The 26284-nt window shown below is 38.9% G+C and overlaps 1 protein-coding gene across 7 annotated transcripts in view; it reads right to left on the reverse strand.

Annotated features, from left to right (window-relative positions):
• DLGAP2 (DLG associated protein 2) overlaps positions 1–26284 on the reverse strand; it is a 688475-nt gene that overhangs the window by 469285 nt on the left and 192906 nt on the right. The window contains exon 1 of one of the 7 annotated variants that reach the window (XM_050950700.1): positions 14683–14854. The exons of the other annotated variants lie outside the window; for them this stretch is intronic. The gene's annotated coding sequence lies outside the window, so the exon portion shown is untranslated. Of the gene's footprint in view, positions 1–14682; positions 14855–26284 lie in introns of those variants that run through there. 7 annotated transcript variants of the gene reach the window in all.

Here is a 26284-nt window from a genome sequence, read left to right on the forward strand (position 1 = left end):
ATCTCATCTCCCAAATAATCCAAAGAAGAGTTAAAATTATACAGAAAAATTCTGCACTCCCAAGTCATTTTGCCAGGGGGACTACTTTAGTAATATTGTGGAGGAGATAGGAACATGGCTGAATATCCAGATACACACCATGACTAATGCATGAAGCTGAAGTGCACAACCTGCAGAAAGTCACTGCAGCCTTGGGGATCAGGTGGGACAGAGGCACAAACCTATGAGGGAGAGCTCCTTTGTCTCGGCCCCACAAGCAGCAGACTCTCCGATGACATGCATCTCTTCTGTTCCTGCTGCTGTCAGTTCACCATTCCAGATCCAGTTACCCAGATCCAAATTATCCAGGTAGCCCAAAATAGCGAAGAGATAGATTTGTATCAGATAATGCTGTTTGAATCATCATTAAACTTACATGTTAAGTTGTAGTATAATTGCTGGGCCACGATGCTATGCAGGGTGGCTGTTCCCAGAATCCACTCACTCCTTCCTCAGCATGCCTCCTGAAACTGATGGAGGGGCTTGATGCTGCTGCTTAGGCCCAACATCTCTCGCAGTATCATTTCAGTCCCCACCATACCAAAACTGGTAGGAATACAATACCCTGCCAATTTGTTTCTAAATATCTTGGGCCAGCTCCTCAGCGTGTAAATCAACATAGCTCCTTCCAAGTCAATGACTTCATTAGAGTAATGCCAGCTGAGATTCTTATCCTTTGACTTAAGGTGGTTTAAATGTTTATTTTTATGATTTCACATGTGTGCTAGCCCATTTTCTGTTTTATTAATGTTCATTAATATAATTATAGCAAGTATGAAAAATTCATTGTGAGAAATAATTATTAAAAAATAAGAAACTGTCTTACCATATCTGTCAACTGGCCCAATGGTTATGGCACTGGCCTGGGGTTCAATTTCCTAGGTTCAATTTCCTGCTTCATCACTAGCTTCCTGTGTGACCTTAGGCAAGTCACTTAGACTTTTATTTATGCCTTAATTCCCCCCATCTGTTAAATGGGTATAATAATACTTCCCTGTCTCACAGGGGTGTTGTGAAGATAAAGATTGTGAAGTGCTTAGATAATAAGGTGAAGCAGGCCATATGAGTACTTTAGAAAATGTATGCTTATCATTCCAGTACAGTATATGCCTCCTAGTGATGGATGAAACTCAAAAGAAATTCAAAGGTTCAGTTCGGATAAACATCCCAGAATTCAAATGCTTATTTAAAAAACTTTTAAAGCAGCAAAGCTTGTCTGAATATGGTAGCGTGAGGTTATCTTTACTTCCTAAACCTATTTAGAACACATCCACAGCAAGGAGATTCTTCTTGAAGTATTTTACCACTTTTGAATCAAACCTTCGCCACAGCAAGGAAAATGTGAAAATAAAAACTAAAATTAAAAAATGGGTGTGTTACATAAAGGTTTTTAAGATCTCAGGATTTTTTTTTATTATTATTATTTAGGCAAATTCAAATTTTAGGTGAAAATATAGAGTTGGTTCTTGTGTATCTTGCACAACTTTAATACCTTTCCAAATAAAAATATTACTGAAAAACAGAAAAGGGAAAAATACATGCCAGAAATGTATTTTGCCTAAAGTGTTTTGTATACGGCACAACACATGACATGTTGCACACTAATTCTGGCTGAGGAAAATCCCTGATATTACATTGACAAGTATAAATCAGAACCACATGTATTTCCCTGTAAATTTAATTGTCTGTGTGCAAGCTATTAGTCTACCTTTGGACTGGATTTTCCTATCAGTTTATCCTCATGAAGCATTTTATCTGAAACAATATGATTTTATCAATTTGATTATTTCCCCTCCATGATAATCTGAGCAGTTTGACTAAGGCCTGGCCAGAGTTGGATGACAAGAGTATGAAAAATAAGTGCTTGATTTTGAAACAGTACATAACACAGCAGGATGGCTCTCGGCAGAGATACTGAACAATTTTTTTTTTATTTTTCAGTATGGCCCACTTTATAGTAGGGGAGAGTCATGCAGACCACCATCCATTGCTATTTCCATAGCGCAGGCTTTCTTCTCTCCTATTTGTGATCACACAACACACCTGTGATAATGACAGCAATTATTTACACTGTAGGGGGGGACATTAAGAAAGTATCTAAAATCATTTGTTGCCCTGGATTTGAGGGGTATGTATACCTGACAATGTGATCAAGCTAATTGCAACCATATTATGTACACTCTGCCACCCTGAAGTAATGAAATAGAATGCCACATAGTTAAGGGTTAATTTGGAGACAGGCCTTCAGAAGCAAGATCAAAACTAGCTACACTTTCTGCTAATCTGAATGGAAGGAGGGGACAAGCAAGTTAACAACGGAGACTAAAAAGCTTGGTGGTTGGAAAACCTCGAGTCTAGACACCTCTGATATTAAAAGTTTATTGAAAGGTAGAAAAGTGATACTATAGTAGGGGTCATTACGACCTATGTGTTTTGTGGAAGTTAGTTATAAAAGATTAGCTAATAGACTGTATTTTGGAGCAGTCCTCTGAAGCCATCTTCCGAGATGTTTTTTCTGACACCTTTTCTCCCTGGTAGGTGAGCAACTGGCCACTGCGAACCTGCTGTTAATTACTTCATACAGTTCCAGATGTTAAGCAAATGTCTGAGATGTTCTAAACCTATTGCTTATGTTTGTGTGTGCTTAAATCTAATAAACTGCAGTGTTAGACAAGAGCATGCTTACTTGCATGAATCTTATCAGACGGAAGTCGTGCGTTCCTTACGCCGCCTGGAGTGAAATAGTTAAATTGCCACTGTTGGGGGTTCTGAAAAACTCAGGTAGCACATTTAGTAGTTGGAAACAAGATCAGCCATCACTGTGTCACCAACCAGTTCTCCATGGAGCATCTATGATCCTTGGACTACAATTTGGAGATCACTGGTTCTGGAAATTGTTAGTGGCATACAGGGCTCAGATTACTGATTTAATGACCTACATGAAAGTAGTTTGTGTTCTCAGTATAGTTACTCTTGAAGAGCTGCCCACACCACAGTTGGAAGCGGTGGTAAATCAAGGACTCATTGGTCCTGGAAACTAAACTAACCTCTCAATCATATAAAATAGTGCCTCCACATCACTGAGGCAGCAATGGGGATGCATGCATGGACACTATCCATGCTATACCTGTCTAATACCTTTCATAATCATGACATTAACTTTTTAAAAAAAACAGGCATGGATGAGCGCTAAAGCCTATTTAAGCACTGTGGCAATTCTGCCACAAAAATGGAGAGACTGAGTGTTATACTGGACAGTCCACTATTATTGTTAGTGGATATTTAGTAGCTAACTAGTCCATTGGTGAGCGGAATGCGTACCTAATTTTACAATTTAGAAACACTGTTACATACTTCAGATTTTCTTAAGGAAACTCTGTGGATGGAACTGAGTTGATGGTTACTCCTTTAATAACAATCAAAAACACACCGTCTTGACACAATAAGAAAAACCCACAGAAATGAAGACATTTTGAGTGAAAACTTGGAATTCAACACTGCAGCACAAAGAATAATGATACAAAGTATGCTGAGTACTCATCAGTGGCGTATCTAACTCTCTATGAATGAATGTCACAGTGGTAGCAATCTTCTATACCCTGACTGAACGTCTTCAGATTGTCTACATTGGTGTCATCGGTATACTCCAGGATACAAAATCCATGCTTATTTAGGTTTCCCTAAGTTTTATTAATTTTATAATTACATAAATTTAATTCCCTTAGTTTTCTATTTTCATTTTAAACTGTAGAAAAAATATTAATATCATTCATTGTGATGAAGGCTCTGTAAATTTATACTGATATCACTTTGCCAGCAGGGTTCTAGAAAAACATGCACTTGTATAGTTTGTCACTGAAACCATTTAGCCATCGCACATTTGCATTATGTCACAATCACAATAAATCTGCCTCTGCAATACTGGCTTGAAATCAGTGTCACAATGAAGTCCCATTCAAGCGAGCTGGAAATTAGCCTTAAATATTCTATATGTTATATAAAGTAACTCATGTTCACAAATACAGCCAAATCCAAACCCTATCCTGGTTAGAGAACGCAGACACACTGGTTGATACCTCCTTTGTAGATAGAATCCTGGAGGGCCAGGTAGAATCAGCTTGGGGTCAAGATGTTCTGGAATGCATGCTAGATTTCTGGGGACTGGACTCTCCATGCTTTCTCTTTCATGGACCATACCCCTTTGGTCAGAGGTGAAAGTAAGCTGGTCCAGTCCAGTCTGGCGTACCTGCAAGAGCCAGTACACTGTGCTGGACCAGACCGGCTTCCCCAGGCTGGTGATTTGAAGAGCCTGGGGCTCCCCACAGCAACTGGAGCCCCAGGGCCTTTAAATCACCTTTTGGGCCCTGCTGCTGGAGCCCTGGAGTAGTGGTGGCAGCGCTCCAGTGATGATTAAAAGGGACCAGGGCTCCGCCGCTGTGGGGAGCCCCGGGCCCTTTAAATCACCGCAGGAGCCCTGCCGCCGCTACCGCAGGACTCTGGCAGAGGGCCCCAGGTGGCACTTTAAAGGGCAAGGGGCTCTGCTGTGGTAGCAGCAGCCGGAGCCCCACGCCCTTTAAATCGCCCCTGAACCCCGGGGCTCCCAGTAGGCACTGCAACTGGTAGCTCTGGGGGTGACTTAAAGGCCCTGGGGCTCCCAGCCACAGCCGGAGCCTCTGGGCCTTTAAATCTTGATTTAAAGGGCCTGGATATTTAAAGGTCCTGCCTCTTCTGGTTGAGGTCACGCCTCCGGCTCAGGACTCTGGCATACCGGTAAGTCCTTTAAGTTATTTTCACCTCTGCCTTTGGGTTAAATTGTTTAGGCCAACAGGTCACTCTTCTTTCTAATGCTATGGAGAGATTCTGGCCCACTGCTTGTATGTGGGAGAGGAGAATATTCCTCAGAAGAACTAGTCAAAATTTTTTTAATGTTTTTTTCCATAATAATTACTCTTTTTCCTAAAATTGAAATATGTTATGAAAAATTGCTGATGTCAAAATTTGGGTGTTCTGAAAATAATGCTAGGAAAAAAGACTTGGAATTCTTTGCGAAATATTTATTGAAAACACTATCAAGCTTATCTAACTAGTTACCAAATTTGTCAGTTTACTGAAAATTGGGTTTTTGGCAAACGATAAATCTCAACCGTTTTGCTAATGTTTTTGATAAATATGTAAAAAAAAAATCAGGAAAAAATGTGTAAAGTTTTGAACATTTGTAATTGAAAACAACTTTGATTTCTGTGTGTGCAAATCTAACTCACACTCTTCTACTTTATGTGCACTAGTGTTTCAAAATGGCAAGTTTTAGCTGTTTGCTTTTTGATTGTGCATGGTCATAACTAGCTATACTTTTCCATATCTACTAAGGATTAAAAAAACATTTGCTGAGTTATATGACAATCTATATTGGACACTAATTATTATTTTTTAAATTGTTTTTAAAAATAGATCATCAGACCAAGTAAAGCATTGAAATCAGAAACAAATGCTACTCTATAAATTGCTCATGTTGAATATTTTGGTAATTTAAAAAAATTGTTTTTGGCTCTGTCTTAATATTAGATCATCAGTATAAAAATACTGTCTATACTCTGTCCAAATATATAACATATGTTTTAAGTTCACTAAATATTTGTTCAAAGTGGAAGACAACAGCTGCTAGCAGTATTGTCACAATATCCCCTCTGTGCCTGATCCAGTCGCTGAGAGACATTTTTCTCTGTTGTTATTTTCCTGATGCTGCCACAATATAATTGCATGGCAAAAATATTTAATCTTAGCACAAAAACATTACTTTAAAATGGACAGGTGGGAAGTATCCCAGTTATTCAACAGTTTAAATACAATAATAAAATAAAATAATAACAATATGTAACTCTTTAGATAGTTCTTTTCATCAGTGGATCTTAAAGTGGTTTATAAAGAACATTGGAATCATTATCCATTTTACAGATTGGGAAACTAAGGTACCAAAGATACTTGCCCATAATTCACCGAACAGACCAGTGGCAGAAGCAGGAATCGATCCATAAAGGACATGATTAATTCAAAATGTACAACATTTTAAACAAAATTAAAAGCATATTGGTGTTGATTTCATGTGATGCATATAACCAAGTGCTAGATCCATGGTGACTAGGTTTTACAAAATCCTACTGTGTGTACTCCAGGAAAACAGGATTTTTTTTCCTTTTAAAATGTAGCACCTGTCCCCAAATTAGATTCTTAATGGAAAACTGACTTGACAAGAATGATGTAGTTTCTTTTGTTCTCAGACTAAATCATTTGAAGATCTCATCATTGTATTTCTGATTTCAGAACTATCTTGTACTAATGAAGAGTGGAAACTCTAGAAAGCAGATACGCTATCCCGCCCTTCAGAAAAAAATGAGGCCCCCTATCATTACATTCTGAAAACATGCAGCCCAAATAAGATGGCTGTCAATACAGTGATATTTAAACTGCTAAAGGGAAGCAGCCAGAAATGTAGAGTTGAAATTTTTAAAGAGGAGTTGTCTAATTAAATGAATAGCCTAACATTCTTTTGAAATTCATCACAATTTAGTCAGTTGGGAAGGTTTCCAGGGCACCATGCTGCTTATATCCATGTACAGCAGTTCTGCAGCACTTTCATGCCAAACGAAGCATAACTCATGGGTGTCTAACAGTTTAGACACATCTGTAGACTTGTATCAAGCTGTTTCCTCCTCACTGGACACCCCTGGGGAGAGTACCAATGAAAACATGTCTTTCCTCTTGTAGAAATGATTTCCTCTTCCATCACCAAGTACAGAGGGACTTGCTGGAAGAGTCAGGTGCAATTTCTATTTAGGTACTGATGTGGCCCCCCATCTTCATAGTATCTGAGCACCACCCCTCTATTTATCCTGAAAACAGCCTTGTGTGAGGTAGGGAATTATCAGTATCCCCATTTTGTAGACAGAGCACTGAAGCACCGACTGATCAAAGGATCAGCATCACAAAGGAAGTCTGTGGCAGAGCCAGATCTTCTGAATCTCACTGTAACACCTGAAATACAAGACCTTCCTTCCAGCATCTCCTCTTCATCAGAGAGGAAGGATATAACCCAGATTTGTTCTTTCATATGTTCACATCCTTTTTCACTGCTGTCTAGCATATTTATGATGGCATCATAAAAGTGAAAGGAGCACATCTGAACCAGTTGGATTATAATGTGTACTTCAGGCACACGCAGGAAGCTGACATAATTGGCCCATCACACTTCAGGAGTCTGGCATGTTAGTGTCACAGAGGCAGACCAACAGAATTAGACTCAAAGCTGCTGTGCAGATTGCTGAAGGTTGAGATCTTTATGAAAGGATTAATGAATGACCCTATGGACCAGATAGTTTTTATTTGTCTATTTGAGTTAGGAGTGGGGTACTCAAACGCACTTAAGTAATCTTATGAGTAGATATCCTATTTAGTTTCAAATCCCACCCTAAAAGTACAATGACAATATAACCAGACTTGGTCTTTTGCTCACTTAATTACTTGCCAGTGGCGACTCCAGGCACCAGCACTTCAAGTGCCCAGCTGGGGTGGCAAGCCACAGGGGGTGCCCTGCCAGTTCCTGCAAGGGCGGCAGTCAGGAAGCCTTCAGTGGCTTGCCTAAGGGAGGTCTGCTGGTCCTGCGGATTCGGCGGCAATTCAGCGGTGGGACCTCCCGCAGGCAAGCTGCAGAATCCGCTGGACCGGGGACCTCCCGCAGGCAAACTGCTGAAGGCTACCTGATTGCCGTGCTTGGGGCGGCAAAAAAGCTAGAGCCGCCCTGGCAATTGCCCACATTTTGCTTGAATAATTACACACCTAAATAATAAAATAAGGCCAAAATTTCTAGGCCTGCCACTGGAGCGATCATACATCCTGGAACTCCCATCTGAAGGAGGCATTTGTGGTATACGCAGGTGCGAAAGATGTGCAGTACACAGAAATCAAGGCACCATTAAGCATCTACATTCTTCCTGTGCCTGGAGTTCAGAAACAGTGGTTGTTCTCACACTACAGAGCAGACTCTCAGAGGACAGACACACTGTGCTCTCTCTCTCTGTGTCTGACCGAAAGTATGTTAGCCTTTTTTGTGTGTGGATGAAGCATACAGAACAGCATTCCTTTGGGAGACCTGGTAAACAAGATATGAACTTCTATGAGAACAGAAACTGCAAGCATCTCTCACTTTTACATAACAAGCATAGATGTGCTTGGTCCTGTCTTAGCGTGGGTGGCTGGACTAGATGACCTCTTGATGTCCCTTTCATTCCTCCATTTCTACGATTCTGTAATAGAGGCATATTAGTGCTTTCTTACTGAAACACAAACATACACCTAGACCCTAGTCCTCTATTCTCACATTCATAATTTAATAGAAATCAGTCAGGATCTGGACAACATTGTGTTATCTGAGAGTCAGGAGAACAATAAAAGGCAGCTCCTCACTGCACACAAGTTCACATGAGGGATGTGTGAAAGTGATACTACCTAAAGCTTCAAAGGAATTAGGACACAAAAGGCTGCAGGAGGTGTTATGCATATTTCAAAAGTGCCTGATCCCAAGCCAATGGGAAGCCAATAGTTATTTACATCTACAATACACATGGTGCTTTTTAAGCCCTTCTACATTCTTTTCGGAAGCAGAGTTGCATTATGAGATTGGATTGAATGGGGAATGGAGCAAGGAAGCATAAAACTACGTGTGAATTTTCAATACATGAAAGAAGTATAAGACTCAATCCTACCACATTTAAATGAATAGGCCCAAGGAATTCAATAGACTACATATGTGTGTGCTACAAGATTAGATTCTAATTACACAAAATGATTTTGTGGCTTTATATTTGCACATTATGTGTTAATTTAAAAAACATGCTTAAACTTAAGCTTAAAATTAACATCTTTTTTTTTCATTTTGTTACTTCATCATCCCAACTCCCATCTGTCTGCTTGATCCACCTACTGAATTCTGTCTGATACCTAAATTGTAACCTCTCTGGGGCAGAGACTATCTTCTTTATTATTTGTTTATTATTATTTCTCACAAGAGAGCCCTGAGCCTTGATTTGGGGATTCAAAGGTGCTTCTGTAATAGAAATCACAATAATAAGCAAGTTGCTCTAGTTGTTTCAGCTATATCAAGAGACATAAGGTTGAAAGTCTGGCCCCCATAATCTCTCTGAAATTTTTCATCTGAAGGTAGAATGTGGGCATGTGACAGATGTGAAAACTGCAGCCTTGAATCATTGGCCACATTAAGTCTATATTTAATGCTGGCTGCAATATAGTACACTATACGGCCTCAGTCTTCAGTCAGACTTCGTTATACTTGGCTTTCAGTGTCTGTTTGGTGGTCGCTGGGGGAAGCGAGGGATAGAAAATCCAGAGGAATCAGATCACTGATTTTAAAGGTTTTCGTATTGTGTTAATTCAATTTTAAACATTATTTGGGAATTCACAAAATCTAGGCTGCCAAAACATTTGGGTTGCAATATTTACAGAAGGGATACCATCAACTTCACCTAGTCAGTTAAAAAAAATTAAAAAGGCATCCACTATGAGTGTCAGGTATTTCACATGCAGAAATTTGTGGTAATACCATCAGATTTTCCTGTTTTAAGATGTTTTCTCGTTTCTGCTGTTGTGTGTAAAAGCCTGCACAAACAGGGGGAAACCAAATGACTGCACATAGAGAACAATAAAGCTGACTAGATACAAAGGGCTGTCAAATACACCAAGTACAGAAAAATATGTCTTTAATCTCCTTCAGTTACTTCTATCAATAGGAGGCACAAAATACATCTGATACAAGTGTGAATACTGATCTGACTGTGACCTGTTTAAAGAGATACTGATAAAGCTGATAGGCTAAAAGTGCAACCAGAAAAGTTGTTCGGGCTAGAAGAGTAAATTCCATGGAGAACTGTGCAAAGAGGCCGAAAAATTCTGTGCACAGTCAAATGTAGTGCTTACGACCTTGAGTCCTCATTCACTTGAATGGGACTATTCACAGTAGTAAGTGCTGTGCCTGGTAGTGCGAGCTTGCAGATTTGGGCTATCTCTGAGACTAGCCTTCCAAAGTTACCAACCAATTGCATACTCTTCAGTGAGCTTCAGTGAGCTGGAGGCTCTCCATGCATTGCTATGCAGCCTTCTGCTTCCAAACTGTAGCATGGCTCCTTCAAGAGTCACACTACACTACCTTTGCTTTGAGTTCCCCTGCAGCTGCACAGTACTAGCGGTAGCATGAGAGTTAATGTTGCTTCATGCTGCATTAATGCCTGATCTGTTTTCTGCTTGCAAACACACTGGTTTCAGCAGGGGAAAATATAACAGAGAATGGCTGGTACCTTATCAATCATCTCCTGCACCAGTACCCCACGGAACTCTGGCAGGGTCCTAAGGAACTGCAGGTGGATGATGCTACAGACTCAAAGCTCCCCTTTGTGTCAGCTGAGGAAATCTGCTGAATCTGACTCCCCCAGCAACACTCACAGAAGTACAGAATATTAAGCATCCATTTGCTTTGGTTCACAGAATGTGCATCATGCCATCCATTCACTCTGCTTCTTCCCCTCTTGTAAGCAGGATTTGTATACAAAGTCCACAAGAGTCCTGCTCTTGGAAAATTCCAGTAGCCTGTCTGCTCATAAAAACAGTTTCAGGCAGCTTGCAGGTGAGGAGGAAGGACGGTTATCCATTAGCCCTCCAATGAAAAATAATGTATTTGCCTCATCTTGATCCCAGTGAAGTCAATAGAACTTTTGTTATCAATTTCAGTGGGAGCAGGTTCGGGCCCTCTGTGTCCAGAATTTGATTTGGTGGATCACCCGTCAGATTAGCTGAGATTTATAAACACTGTTGCAGGTCTCATTTTGGAGTGGCTGATAAAATGATCAGGATCTAGAGGAAATGTTTGTTACCATACAACAACAGGTTACTAAGAGGCAAGTTTAATTTGGGGTCTACCAACCAAGAGTGTTTTTCTAAGAAACTGCATATTACTGGACAATATGCATGTGACTTTCAGCTCTGGATTTTTTTTAATGGTCACTGGTCATCTTTAAAAGCTTTACAACTTTGCCATTGTAACTAATTACCATTACTGCTTCCTCAGATATTGCAATAATATTTATTACTTGCAAATAGCATCTGTCAAGATTTTAATGGTGTCCACTGCCCAATTTCATTTCACTACAGTAAAGCAATATATGCACTATTTTGTGGCTCCTTCTCTTTCTTCCCCTAAATGCTTTATGGTGGTTGCTTGACAGTAACAGACCCATTACCCAATTTTTACTTTGGCAAGATACTACTAAGAAGAATAACTAGCTTGGTAAGCAGAATAACTTTGTTCTTTCCTATATACTTAGCTGACATTAATATTGTTTCTGAATGATTTTCAGGACTTTGTCAGTCTTAATATCCTTTTTGTAAATGTACCTGTCAAAGATGTACCCTAGGTACAATTCATGGTAGACTTATGAATACAAATATTTCATTGTTGAATTTATAAATATTTCCTAATGTACAATGAGAAACTAAAACCAATTTAATTAAATTTAATTGCAGCCTTTCTGGTCAATGGTATGGCCTACCGTGTACTATACCCCAGAGCCAAATGTTTGAACCATGCTAATAAAAGTAATACCAGTGGTTACATAGTGTATATGAAGTTGACAGCCAGCATAAATGCCTTTCCATGTAATCATATTATGCTCTTATGTGTATGAAGAACTCCCCTTTGAAATGAGTGTGGAAAATTAGCAAACATTATTACCCTCAAATATCTCATTATTATTTAATATTTATATTATGGTAGCACCGAAAGGCCACAAAAAGGCTGGGCTCATATTTGCTCCTTCATGTGTGAACATAGCTCTTTTATGCATACATGTTGTACATGTCAAGAGTTGACCAGCGGCCTCTATCAGAGATTCCTTACCCCAGTATTATCCTAGTGTTATTCCAATGCACTTACTCTTGACTTACATTGGTGTACATTGGTGAACTAAGATTGCATCCAGGCCTTTGACCCCTAAGAATATATTTAAATTAGAGACTGTGCAAGTTGATTTGATTTAAGCTAAGAGCAACCTTAGTATTAAAAAAGCTTATTTTTTTTAACTTTCCAAGTGCATAGAGTCCAAACTTTTCAGAAAAATATGTTCAAGATACTACTAATATAACACTGCTTCAAAGAATACTTACAAATAAAACCTATGGAATGTCTGCAATATGACACAATCTATATTATTTAGCTGTATGACATTTGGGTACAAAATTTCCTTACCTGATATAACTGTTTTGAAAAGTGGAACATTTTACATGCTCTTTGCCATGATTACTTATTAAGTTCCCTGTATCTGTTAAATATTTTTATGCATAATATTAAAGCAATAATAATATGAAGTTAAAGAAATAAAATAATGATTGCATAGCTTTCATTCATACGATCTTCAGAATAGCAATTGTTATTCTAATTATGTTGGTTTACTTTGTATTTCATAATTAAGAAGCTGTTATCAAATAATTTTCTATTGCAAAAAAGCAATGAAGTATATATCCAAAATTGCTATTAATCTTAATTTGTTGAAAATAAAATTTTAAAATTGTAGATTGTTTTACAAAAAAAGATCAAATTGTAACTTGCTCAAAATTCTTCTTTCTAAAAGATACACTATAACAACCACATTTTACCTCAGATTAGATTAACCAGGATACATAAAAGGTTGCATGCCAGAATTACAAAGTATGTAGCAGTGTGACATATAATAAATGCAGAAACTGAATTACATCTTTCGCTTCATGTAGATGAATGCAGTCTATGGAAATTCCTTCCTTTTCTAGTTCACTTTAAGATGTATTTACAATTAAATAACTTTTACAGAATATATTTAGAATGCCAACTCTATGCATCTTTTAAACTTTAAAATAGTTTTTATTTGGCAAGATGTTAGCAAAACCAGAGGGTAATGCCTGACAGGAATCTGATGCTTAATGTGCTTCTGAGCTGAAGTAATCTCACTTGCCTTCCAGCATTTCAAACACAGTATATGCAATGTAAAACTGGATACTTAAGGCCACAAATTTTGTCAAACATGTAGATTTTATAAATCTAGTAAATATTATCTAACTGCATTTACATATCAAAGCTTGCATTTTAAAGTGTTCTGTATTGTGAGCTGAATAATCATGCTGATCACTTGTTGCTAAATAAAGAGTACAGGAAATGACTGGAAAGCATGCTGCATATTGATCCTATGAATGACTTATGAACAAATGTAAAGCACTGATATTAATGAATGTTTACAGAATAATTATTCTGCTAATGCACATATCAAGCCTTCTCTAAAACTTAGCAATAGAAATGAAAATAATTGAAGGCCATTAAAACTTGTGAACATATTACAATTATCCTATAGTCTCGTTTTTATATATATAATGCAGTTTACTTCAGTTTTCTTCGTCAGTGAAGAGGCTACATCCTTGTACAAACTTTAAAAAAGATAAGCTATTTTAGCTAGATACTTGAGAGTTAATTGAAACCATGGGCAGTGTCAGTAAGTATAATTTTACTAACAACTTTTGATAGGTATAATCTGGTATGTCAGTGCTAAATATTCAAGACCGAAAAAATGTCAAGTGTTGAGAAGCAGGAGCCATGAAAAATAGCTGTGTAGGATGCACATAAATTCATACGTTTCTATCCATCCAGACACCACTCACTTGTTACAAAGTTTCCTTATCCTAAAGATCCCACTGAATGCATCTTACCAGTAGAGACCTAGTAACCTCATGATCCACCGGACCCCTGCTTAAACATATTTCTTCTAAAATAATCCATAGATAAAACTAACATTCACTATACAATTCATATATCAGCTAATTTGGAGTACTACATTTGAGGGCATTGACACTAGTATTTTAGGTTCAAAGCTTTTTAAAGAGTGGGTTTTTTTAAATAGCATAATTTTATGAATATTGTTTCTATAAAATACGAACCAACATAGCACTTCACAGTATATTAAATCTATCTTTTCTCTTTTATCTCATTTAGTGCAGTTGATAAGAGATACTACTGAATCTTCTTCTGCACTCTGCACTACAGAGAAAACTGCCTTTTTGTAAGGCTTTTCTTTTCACAGCTTTCAATAAAATAAAGGGTTTTGTACCTGCAGGTCCTTATATTTACTAATTCCCATCAGCAACACATCTACTTTAACAGAAGTATCAAAACAAAATGATTCTTGTCTTACAAATTATTACAGGATTTACTGTAACGAAGGTTAATACTGGACTGAACTTATTTTATTTTAGTATCACATGTTTAGTACTAGACTTCTTTGTATGATCTGTTTTCCTATTTACCACTGCAATTAAGGTAATGCAGCAATATTATAATAAAAAATTATGTAGCAAAAGCATTTTCCGTAAAGACAAATACAAGCCTATTGCCTGCATGGGGGAAAAAACATGGTGCAAAGTACTGGGGGAGGGAGAAAGAGAGCATGTATTGGAAATTAACTAGTTTAAGGATAATTAATACATTATTTTCTGACTGATAACATGATGTTGAAGAAAGTATAAAGTGAAGGTAAAAAAGTAAGAAATGAGTCATCTTTGACTTACCGTCTTAAAGACTAATGATGTATTGCAGGCAGCATCCAAATATAGAGCATGGAGCTTCTCACAAATCAGAAAAATATGCAGGCAATGAACAATTCAAATACATTGTAAAAAATGAAGGCCAGAAATTAAAGTATGTATCCAGGGGTCTGGAGAGTCACAGCTTTGACTTGCCTGCTAGAGACCTCTGCAAAACAAGTATACTGCAGCAGTGTGGCAAGCATAGGATTGCAATGCATGTCCCATATATTCAAGCATAATAGAAAACATGGTCTGGAGCTTATTTCATGTGGATGTGGGCTTTGTTTTGTGTAGGCAGAAAAAGGAGGGTTTTTTTTCCCACATAATAGAATTGGAAATGAAGATTTGTCTTGATTATTGTACAATATGATTCCCCAGGATATCAATTACATAAAGCAGGTGCCTCTGTCTCTTGTTTTCCAGATAAATGCTTGTAATCTCATTTAACAAATGATCCCTATTTGGACAGGAGCCACCTATTGTGATGATATCATTTGCTCTAGTATCCATAAATGGACAACTTCCTACACAGCGTCATTGCCCCTGAAAACACAAATCTTTATAATATTGAGGGGGCAGGGTGATTGATGGGGTCCCATCAATCTACAGCAGCTTCTGCTGATGTGATATCATGAATCCTGCATAATCATCCACAGAGCTGCAAATGAAGAAGAAACAGTCAAACTGCCTGGTTGAGCTCATTTTAAAAAATCCTTTTAATAAACGGTGGTGAAGACAAATAAGATAAAACCACTGGCATCTTCTCAGAATCCTCTTGTTTTCAGGGAAGCACTGGGGAGTTTAGAAGAGCAAAATCTATCAGTGGTTAAGATGTGTTGGTGACAGTTTCTTTTTAGCAAAGTAAGAAATACTGTATTTCTTTTTTCTAGCAACTGCAAAATATATATTGACAGCAAAAGTACGAATACATCCACGCTGCACAAATATTAGCCATCCTTATGGAATATTTTCAAGACTCTGCCTGCCAGTGCTATTTGCTCAGTAGATAAACTTCTAATAAAATATACTTAGACCGTTTTCCTTTTGTGTTTCAAATTCGTTCAGTTAAATTGATGTAGTTAAAGTTCCAATTGCATCAGAGCAACGCTGAAGCTAAAATTTCCTCAGCAAAGCATTCCATTGGACATGTTTATTTGTGAAGTTTTATGGTGGAGGTCACAGCTAGCTAAAATTAGTTTCCACTTTGCAATAGTTGTTCCACGTGTGGACCCACTGGTTTCAATAGGACTGTTTGTGGAATAAGGTACTATTCAACGTGACTAAGGGCGTTGAAAATTGACACATGGTGAGCAAATCAAGATTTGAGGGGTCAATTAAAGTAAATGGTAAAGCAGGGTGTTCTTCCTCTCCATCTCTTATTTTTTTAGTCTAGTGGCTCAGTTGCTAACAAGAGGTAGACAGAGTTTCTGCACTTAGTGACTGTTATTCCTCTGATCAGCAATTGATGAAAATGGTGAGGTACAAATATTCAAGGCAGAAAAATGTCAAGCGTTTAGAAGCATGAGCCACAAAAACTAGCTACGTAAAATGTGCCTTAATCAACACATCAGTCTTTAGAAAGGCAAGGGATTGACAATATAGCCCACGGGTATCTCCCAGATAATTGCCCCTCTATCAAACAGACCAAGAAGTGGCTTAACTCCTCTTTAGTCCATAAACAGAAGGCTATATTTCCTGCCATTCAAGACAGTGTATTAGGACCCATCTACACTATGTCTTGAGCAATGCATATTACAAACACGTTCAAGATGGTTAAGCACGTTTCTCTGAAAATACAGACAATGCCACTGCAATAAAAAGCATAGTTGTAGCTACAATAAATCTCACATCAGTGTGTCCAGGCTTTTCTTCTAAACAAACAGGCTAATGGGGAAGCACTCCATAAACTTTTGCACACAGTTTCTTAACACAGTTATAGCATAATTACTCATAGCTGTTTAAATATGGAGACATGCTTGAAAATTGCCCATTGATATGGGTAGACAAGGTGGCCTTTTAAGAGATTTAATGAAGTATCTTCATTTACATGAAAAGCTTTATACCTGACAGTTATGTACATAGCTACCTCTGAAATTGTGTGATCCTATTACTATTATCCTCATCTTCTCACGCATTCCCTCCATTGTGTACTACAGTTGCCTGTTGCATCTTGGGTTTTTTTAGATTGTAAGCTCTGTGGGGCAGGGAGCGTCCTTTTCTATATGTTTGTACAGCACTCAGCATCATGGGGTCCCTACTGCAAGCAGTACATCAATAAATAACAACATTTCAGACATGACTAACAACCTCTGTGATCACAGCAGGACTATAGCCACGTTCTGCTCACATTAGTGCTCCCACTGTTCCACCAGTGAAGCTACACAGGTGGTACTGAAATGTGAGAGATTTCCTAAAAATGTCTAATGTAGACGGTGTCACAGGGTTCCAAGTGAAGTAGACAAAGATGTCCATTTGAGAACATTTAAAGGTGATTTAAACACTGGTAAGTGCTTTCTTCTCATCCTTCATTTACTGATTGTGTGCTTTTGGCACTGCTTGTCCTCATGTTGCAACTAGTTCCTCTTTGCTCTGGGTGTGGCGATGACAAAAATGCAGCCTTGACAGAGGCATCTGGGGATCATCACACCTTAGTCTTGGTATTGAAATAACACTGGAAGGAAGCAGAAAAGCATAACATTGGGGTCCAGAGGACACATACTTTTCATGCATTTTCATGATAAAGTGTGAAGAGAGGCAGTTAAGGGGAAAAAATGGGGCATAAGTGGGTATAAGAGGGATGCAAGACTTCCATTTCTCCATAGCCCAGGAATTCTCATTTTGGCCTGATGTGAGATTATAAAATGGAAAGGGGAAAGCAGCAACCTAAAATGAAAGTTTGTGAGAGTACCATTATTCACAGAGTAGCCTAAGGAGAGGGCCTGTTATGTGTTTCATGATAAAGATTCTCTGAAGGATATGCCAGAGTTAAAATGAAAATCATTTATTTTCTTAAGGCTAGAGCACGATATAGGATTCCTTGTGGCACCTGAGCCAAGAGACGCACATATCACACACCCCACCACTTTACATTTAACTGCTCACCAGGAATACATAGCAATATATTTAGAGAAGAGACTACCTCCTTATTGGCCTTCCTAATCAAGGGTATATGCTAAAGGGGGTTAAGTAGCACCACTGGCTCTGGACCTTGTTGGAAAAGCCCAGATTTAGCAGTATGTGAGAGGCAGAACAGAAGGTAGTGGTATCACATGCTGCTGATTGCTGTCAGACAGACAGCAGTTAGGGTAGGCTAGGCTGCCCCATTTTGAAGGAAGAGATGAGCTCATCTGAGGGTAATGAGAGGAAGAGTTCAGTTAAAGGATTAGGTTGGGAGTCACAGTCACTGTATTGAAAAGGTATCTGGGAAATTCTTTCTGAGGGGCCTGGTGATAAACCAGACCAAGTAGAATTGGTTGAACAAAAAGATTCTCATAAATGATAAGTTTGTACAGAACACAAAACAAGATCATATACCTTTAAGAGCAAGTGGCTTTCTTCTGTCACATCGCCAAATGTAAAGCAGTACTTCAGTCAAGCACACAGCAATGCTATCCATTGTCCACCTCTGATCTTGTCTCTGGATTTCCTTTCTGCCCTTCCTTCCATTCAGGTTTGTACTTTTCTAGCATACTTGGGAATTAACTTTGTCCCCACAGTTGGGAATGTCCAAGCCAGCATTATGATGACTATGAGCTGATCCCTCCATTTATTTGGCTCTCTAAGTTTATGAACTTGAAGGAAAAGACAAGACCATCTCAGGGTACTGAGAAGAAGAGTTCAGTTGAAGGATTAGGCTGGGAGTCCACTTTGCTTTGTGGAGTTAACACAAAGCATCTCATGCTCCATAAGTTTCTGAAGCTCCATTCTAGTAGGGGGGAGAGAGAACAAGACATTATACCCCAGCCTTAGCTTCCAAAATACACACACTGACATCTACAAGAGCTAGTCGCTTTTGAGTAGAAACAGAAAGATCTGCTGCAGAGAAAAGAGGTTTATCTACTGAATTAACTGAGAGGACAGGCTGCCATCCCCAGTAGGTGCCATTGTAACTGACATTAATTAGTTTGGAAACAGAAATATTACAACAAGCAGAGGTATACAACATATAATTTAAAACACACACCACATTGGAATTATTTACCGTTAAACTGCAACCAACCAGTAGTAATAAAAATAAAATAGAGCTCCTCACATGTCGTCCAGTTACAAATGCATAGTATGAGAATAATTACTGTGCACTATGTGAAATTTGATGCTTCCTTCTTTAATTGTATTACTAAAGACACCTCTTATTTGTGACTATTAACTAGAAACAGGCAAATTGGTACATGGAAAAAGCTTTAGGAGATAACCTCCACCTGTAATCTTTCCTAATTTCTAGAACAAAACTGAAGTTTTATCAAAGTTCCTGAACACTCAGATTTTGTAAGTTGTTTTCACATTTGGTTTACAGCCAGGACCAGAAATATCCTGTAAAGATCATTTCTGTGACTCCTCTAGCTAGGGGTAGACATGTCAGAAATCTCTTGAGGAAGCCTGTTCTTCCAACTTTTCAGCCCAGTTTAGTGGATCATCAGGTTCAGATAACACCACAATGAAGTATGCCTGAAATAGGCAGTCAAAATTAAGCAAAGCTTACACAAACCTACATATTGGACTTTCTGGGATTCACCATCAGAACTTTAGCATGAATGTTCAAAGGGACATTTTCAAACTGTTCAGGCCCAAATATAATTTAACACTATTATGATGTTGGGGAACAAATTCTAGTTTCTAATTATTTTTCAAACCTCACTATACACATATTACATAAATGTTATAATGTTTGGTAGGAAAATAAATGACTTTCAATCTTCTACATGAATATTAAAATAATGGAGAATAAACATCATGCAATAAACTGCAGATGGGGCAATGAGGTATTTTGTTTTTGCAAAACCTGGCTACTCCAGTCTTAAAAAATCAGGAAAAACAGCAGCAGTTTGGCTCTAAGACCATTTTACCTAATTCATTAATAAATGGTAATGTCACTCTCCAGTTAAAACTGAAATCACAATTCCAATAGGCTATCTTGTGTCATCCAATCTTCAGTGGAATTTCCCTAATGATTTGGGAAGGGGGTTTTGTTTAAACACTCATGGCACAATATGGCTTAAGTGTCCATTTAAGTGGCCTCTGAATATAAACAGTAACTAAATACAGTCTCCTACAACAAACCTTAACACTGTTATTGAGAGAAAGATATTGCAAAGAGCGAGGTCCATAGTCATCATAACATCTACTAAAAAGCAGTTTCACAGCTGCAGGTGAGCCAGTGATGACCCCTGATTCTACAGGTCTAATGTTTGGTGCTGTTGACATCCTTCCAGATAACTTCTGCTGTTCTGACAAGACAATCCCGCCAGGGACAGCAAGAGGGTCTCTAAAAAGCTAGGGCCCTGTACATTGATGATCAAAGCCATACATTCGTCCCATCAATGGTAGTTCTGTCTTGGGATATCTAGGGTTTCTTCATCACAGCCTCTGTCATTACCCAGGAACAGGGTGTTCCTGTAATTAAGCCAGGAAGTGATGAATATGTGGAATACATGTCCTCATTCAACAGGAGGAAGCACAATTTACTGGCCAATCAAAAAAGTAAAAAACAAAACAAAATCCTACCATATTCCTGGACACTCTGTCATATAAGCCTCCAAGAGCAGAAGAGAATTTAGAAGACTCAAAAACCATGGAGCACCATGAAAAAAGGAGGCAAACCATCTTCGATCAAAGGTGGTATTACGGTTTTGGACAGCTTTTCAAAATACTTTCCTCTTCTAACTGGCAAACCCTCAGTCTTACAAGGGTTTCACTTAGAGATTGTCTCTGTTCCTGCTAGTCTAAACTTTTTCTTTTTCTTTTAAAATGTGCAACCTGTTTCCTTGCAGAGATGCCTTCAAGGTGTAACCAGGCACTAGGCTACTCATTGTGATTATTAGGAAAAAATATGCTACTCAGTCACCAGGCCTGCCCTATCATGTATAAATTTACAATGGTCAAGACATAAAGCCTTACTGTGTTTAAATTTGAGTCATTATTAAAATGATCCATAACTGAACTGAAGCATTATTTTAGCCAGACTTGCAAATAGTTTTCGTACGTAACATTATCTCAGGCATCCCCAGATTGGGAATGTTAGCTTTCCCTACCCAGTTGCATAGCTTCCACTCATCCGAATAATAATTACCTGAGGTGACCTGTGCCATGTGATTGTAACATTTTACAATCCTGACTGTTGTCATGCAACTGTAAAGACCAGTATCTTATAAGCACTCCTATGTGTTGATTTATTATACCCTGGATTAACTGGGTAGTTCAAATGGTTAAAAGGGACCACCAACAGTGATTCTTGGTGAAGCCATGGCTGTTTTTCTTCCTCTCTTGGGGCTTTGTACATGTTCCCCTCCTTGAGTGCCTTTCTGGGGTAATCAGACAGAATAAGTGATGTCTTTGGTGGAGGTTGAGGAAGAGGGGATGCTGATGTGGGACAGGTAGCTGTTGCTACAAAAGTCATTCTGGTTATGATGGAAACGTTTTGGCATAGAGGAATGTCCTCCAGCATGACTTAAAAGTGATCAGACTCTGGTTAAGTATCATCTCTTCTGGAAGTCTCCTCCCTTTACCAGGAATGCCTTACATCTCCGGCTCTCTCATGTTTCAGCCTAGATTTTGTGAACTGCTGACATTCACTGCCAGGTGTTCTGGCTTGGTCTCACAAAGAATTAGAAGATGTTGGAAATCAGTGAAAGGGCCTTTGCCATTTCTCCAACAGGGCACAGAGCTGCTGCACATTCATAAGAGTTTAAGGCCAGAAGTGACCATTAAGAACATCTAGTCTCTATGTCAAAGGCCCTTAAATTTCACCGTTACCCTTTATTGAGCCCAGTAACTTGTGTTCGGTTAAAGCATAACTTGTGGTTGGGCTAAAGCATACCTAAGCATGTAGCTTTAGGACTGATCAAAGACTGATGTTTTGATACAGAGCTGATTCCTCTCAGCTACTAGGTCACATTGGGATTGTACTGGAGACAGCAGACGCCTTGGAACACTGGACGGTAAGGCAGCAGCTCTGGGAAGCAGAGAAAGCTCCTAGGACCTGTCCTGAGGGAGGAAAGGTGTGAATAAAGAGCTTTTCACTTCAGACACAGGCAAACTTCTGGTTTGAAGAGAGACCTGGAGGGTCCATGGATCCAACCTTGGGAAGGAGAGGCCTCAGACAGGCTTGAATATGACACCAGAAAGAACGGACCCAGGACAAAAGTGTGAAAAGAGGGCTCTGAGGAACCTAGTAAATGGCCAGAGGTAGCTAAGGGGGTGGGTTGGGGTCAGTAGGGCCAGAGAATGGAAGCAGACATGGGCTCACAGTCCAGCCTGTAGTTATTACTGTTAATTTTGCTATGCACTAACAATGTCATCTATTGCTGTTTAGTGTAATCTCCTTACCTGCATTTCCCTTACATTGTGCCTGACCTCATCTCTGCCAGACTGTAAGTAAACCTCCCTGTTTGTTTTGCGATCCCTGCAGAGAGTGTCTTTCCTGAATGAAGCCAGCGAGTGTTAGGTATTTACATGGCTGTAACAGCTGGAGCACTTGCTTCCAGAGTTTGTGGTGTGCTTGTGACTAGAGTGACTCGGGATATTTAGTCACAGCTGAAACATTTTATGGAGATGTATGTTTTGATAAAGTTTTCATGAGGAAGTTGTGAGGGAGGGAGTGAGCAAAAGTGTGAGCTCATACTCTATAGCCTAGTGCAGTGTTTCCCAAACTTGGGACGCTACTTACGCAGGGAAAGTGCCCGGTGGGCCGGGCCGGTTTGTTTACCTGCCGCATCCGCAGGTCCGGCCGATTACGGCTCCCACTGGTCACAGTTTACTGCTCCAGGCCAATGGGAGCTGCTGGAAGCGTACATCCCTCGGCCTGCGCCGCTTCCAGCAGCTCCCATTGGCCTGGAGCAGCGAACCGCGGCCAGTGGGAGCTGTGACCGGCTGGACCTACGGATGCGGCAGATAAACAAACTGGCCCAGTCTGCCAGGGGCTTTCCCTACACAAGCAGCGTCCCAAGTTTGGGAAACACTGGCCTAGTGGTTAGGATAGTGGTCTAAAATAGGGGAAACTCACATTCTAATCCCTATACTGCCTCATTCAGAATGGCTTGGATGAAAATCTGTGCTCTGAATGTGAAAGGAATATAAATTCCAAAGCTTCAAAAGTTTCTGTGACATGGAATTGTCACCCTCTGCTCAGCTAAAGTCATGGCTACTGGCTCTAACCAATTTCTGAACACCACTGCTTACTCAGGCCTATCAAGGGAAGGATGAGATCATTTACTGAAGTTTATTGAGGTAGTATCCTTTAGCTGGTCTGGAAGGGAAAATGAAGAACAGTATTTTTATGTGTCTTTTACACCTGTGACTGAAGGCACTTTTGAGAGGCAGCATGGTCTAGTGGATAGGGCACTGGACTAAGCCTCAGGAGACCTGGGTACTGAGCTTGCCACTGACCCGCTGTGTAATCATAGGCATGTTGATTCATCTCTCTGTCCCTCTGTTTCCCCACACAACCTTTGTCTTATCTATTTAGTTTGTAAGCCCTTCAAGGCAGAGGCTACCTCTTACCATGGGTTTGTATAGTGCCATGCATAATGGGGCCCTGATCTTTGTTGGAGCCCCTTCATGATATTGTGATACAAACAATAGCAACAACTCTACACTCTACTTATTTATCTTCTACAAATTTGAGAGGTCAAATTTTAAAATATCAGCAAGTTAATGTTATGCTCCTCAAAGGCCGATGAACTACTGTGATTTGTTCAAGAGAGTTTTCCAAAGCTTCTGAAATGGGGATAGAAATTAAAGAAGCTGAAGTGGCGGTGCTGAGAGGGGATGCAGTGAACTAGTCCCTTTCATTTTTCATTATAGAAAGTGAATTATGAAGCAAATTATTTTGGACAGGTTTTAACCTTGCAGTCCTCCAAACCATGCATCAGTATTAGTGTGTGCACTTTATGGCTGCTTTACTGAAACACACACCATACATAGATTTGTGGATTACAGATGTCAAAATAGTGAATAAAACCTGCTGAAACTTGCAACACAATATTTAAAAAGGCTGTTTTACCATGTGACTTTGCTTTAATGTCTTACGAACAAATAGAACTATACTGAATGTTGCATGTGCTATTTACATGCTTTCAGAAAAGAACAGCTAACTTTTTCATGGCAAAGACTAAGAAGGTTGTGGTTATTTTGTTTCACTGGGTTTGAAAAGCAAAAATAAAAGGCATTAATGAAAAACACATGGCAGTGAAATTCCTTGCTTTATCATATTTGTTTTTACAGCAGTTTGTTCCCAGTCCAAATAATAAGCTCTTCAGTTTGAGCCACAGTCGTTTCCTAACCCATTTCTGAGTTGTATCACTACAGAGGCTTCTAGCAGAAACTATGATGACTGAAATGTGCAGTAAGAAGACTACTTAATTGTGGCTCCTAAAAATAGTCATGTTGTTTCTGGCACAGCAAACAAAATAGAGGTATGCATTTCACCAAGTCCTGTGTGTCTGCAGAATGATACAAGGAGCTAGACTCTGCCAATAACAGCAGAAAGGAACAACAAATGAAACCCTCTAGAAATATCACAGAATATCATTTATATTGCAGGTATCATGGGGAATCCTGTTAATTCTGGCTACAGGCCTGGGTATAATATGGCAAATGTGCTGGTTTCATTGATAGATGATCTGTCCCTAACAATGGACAAAGATATTTTTTATATATCTGCCATGCTATTTTTTATATATCTGTTGGCAGCTTTAAAACCTTTGATCATGAGGGTTTTTTGACTACACTCGGAAACCTAGCACAGTTGACTTGTACTTCGGTGATTCTAGTCCTTTGGGGACACTTATACACCTGAACCCATTGCATCACATTTTTTGTAATGGTTGCCCAAATCTGTTCAGGAGAAGATCACTGATTTTTAAGTTGCTAGGATGTTGCAGACTAGGACCAAAGAACACTGGCAACACTTATATGTGCAGAAGTCACTATGGTTACTGCCCGCACTCACTATGCCTAGAATGAAATCCTTCATTTTCATAAGCATTAAAATTCAGCAAATGCACCAACAATATTGAAACAGAGAGAAATGTTCTTCATGTGATGCAGATCTTTTAGCTGTATTGCTTTTATCATTTTAAGTTATCCTTAATCAAAATATAGTTGTGTGTATGCATATAATTATTTCACATCTGTTTACAGTGAAAAGACTTGCATTAGAAATCTTGCAGTGAATACCTCATTAGATGAAAGTTTCAGCACTCAAAGATGAACAGCTCCCAGTTGCTGAGACTATACAATCTGCAACCCAGGAAATATTTCATGTGTAATGCCAAATAAGTACCACTAGTTGTGGATTTGGCATGCTGATTCAGAGTAAATGCTCATAATAATACAGGAGTACTTTCAGTCTAAGAGTATGAGCCAAACACTGCTGTGCTGTGGGAAAAGTTAGTCTTGGTTAGTTTCATTGTCTCTTGTAATGAAAAATGAACGTATAAATCTAGAATCAAAACTTTAAAACATTACTAGGACTACAAATACATATTTGTTTTGCTTTATTTTTGGTGTCAGAGTGAATATTTTTTTTAACCTTCTTACACGCATTACTTCATTTGCTACCTATATAACATCCACTGGTGGGGTGTTTCGCAAGATTTTGTTCTCACTTTATACTCCATAAAACCCCAGCAAATATACACTCTGATTAAGTTGTGTACACTATCTGAATCCTTCATGGCCACTAAAAATCTTTCCTTACTTTTTCTCTTCCACTAGCTTCTCCTTATTGCAGTTCCTCTCAGCATGCCAAATGACTTTGCTGACCATGATTACATGTTACTCTGAAAACCGAACTACAAAACAGACTCCACATGCCTACATCTAACTTGGTAACCTATGCTACCAAATCCTTATTGCAGCAAATTCTCTCCAGCAGAGGAACAATGGCCTCTTAAAATTGTCTTTACCCTTTTCTTGTTGTATTTTTCCTTGAAAGGTAGCTCAAGGTTTTTGTACACTAATTTACACCACTGAATTGGAACTTCTTGGTTTCTATGCTATATGGAGCCTGCAGATGAGATGGCAGTCTAGGAGTTTCTAACAAAAAGAATGTCAAATCAAAGGTGAACAAATGGCTTTGCATTATACAAAATACAATATTTTGCATAACTTTCCACACTTAACATGAGGACATCTCATGTGTTCTTTCACAAAATCACTTAAGCAGATCCCATTAAACTGCATTTTCTCCTTCAGGCAGTAAAGCTAGGATGCACCAGCTGGGCACGAGACATACAAAAAGGTTCAATAAAGTATTAGTAGACAATTAAAAATTACTATATTGAACTACATTTATAGATATTTAACTACTCTACCATCACAATTAGCAGCTATTCTAACAGGGCTTTCACACAGCTTATAGGGGCAG

The sequence above is a fragment of the Gopherus flavomarginatus genome, chromosome 4 (genome assembly GCF_025201925.1).
Source record: "Gopherus flavomarginatus isolate rGopFla2 chromosome 4, rGopFla2.mat.asm, whole genome shotgun sequence".
Taxonomy (NCBI): Eukaryota; Metazoa; Chordata; order Testudines; family Testudinidae; genus Gopherus; species Gopherus flavomarginatus.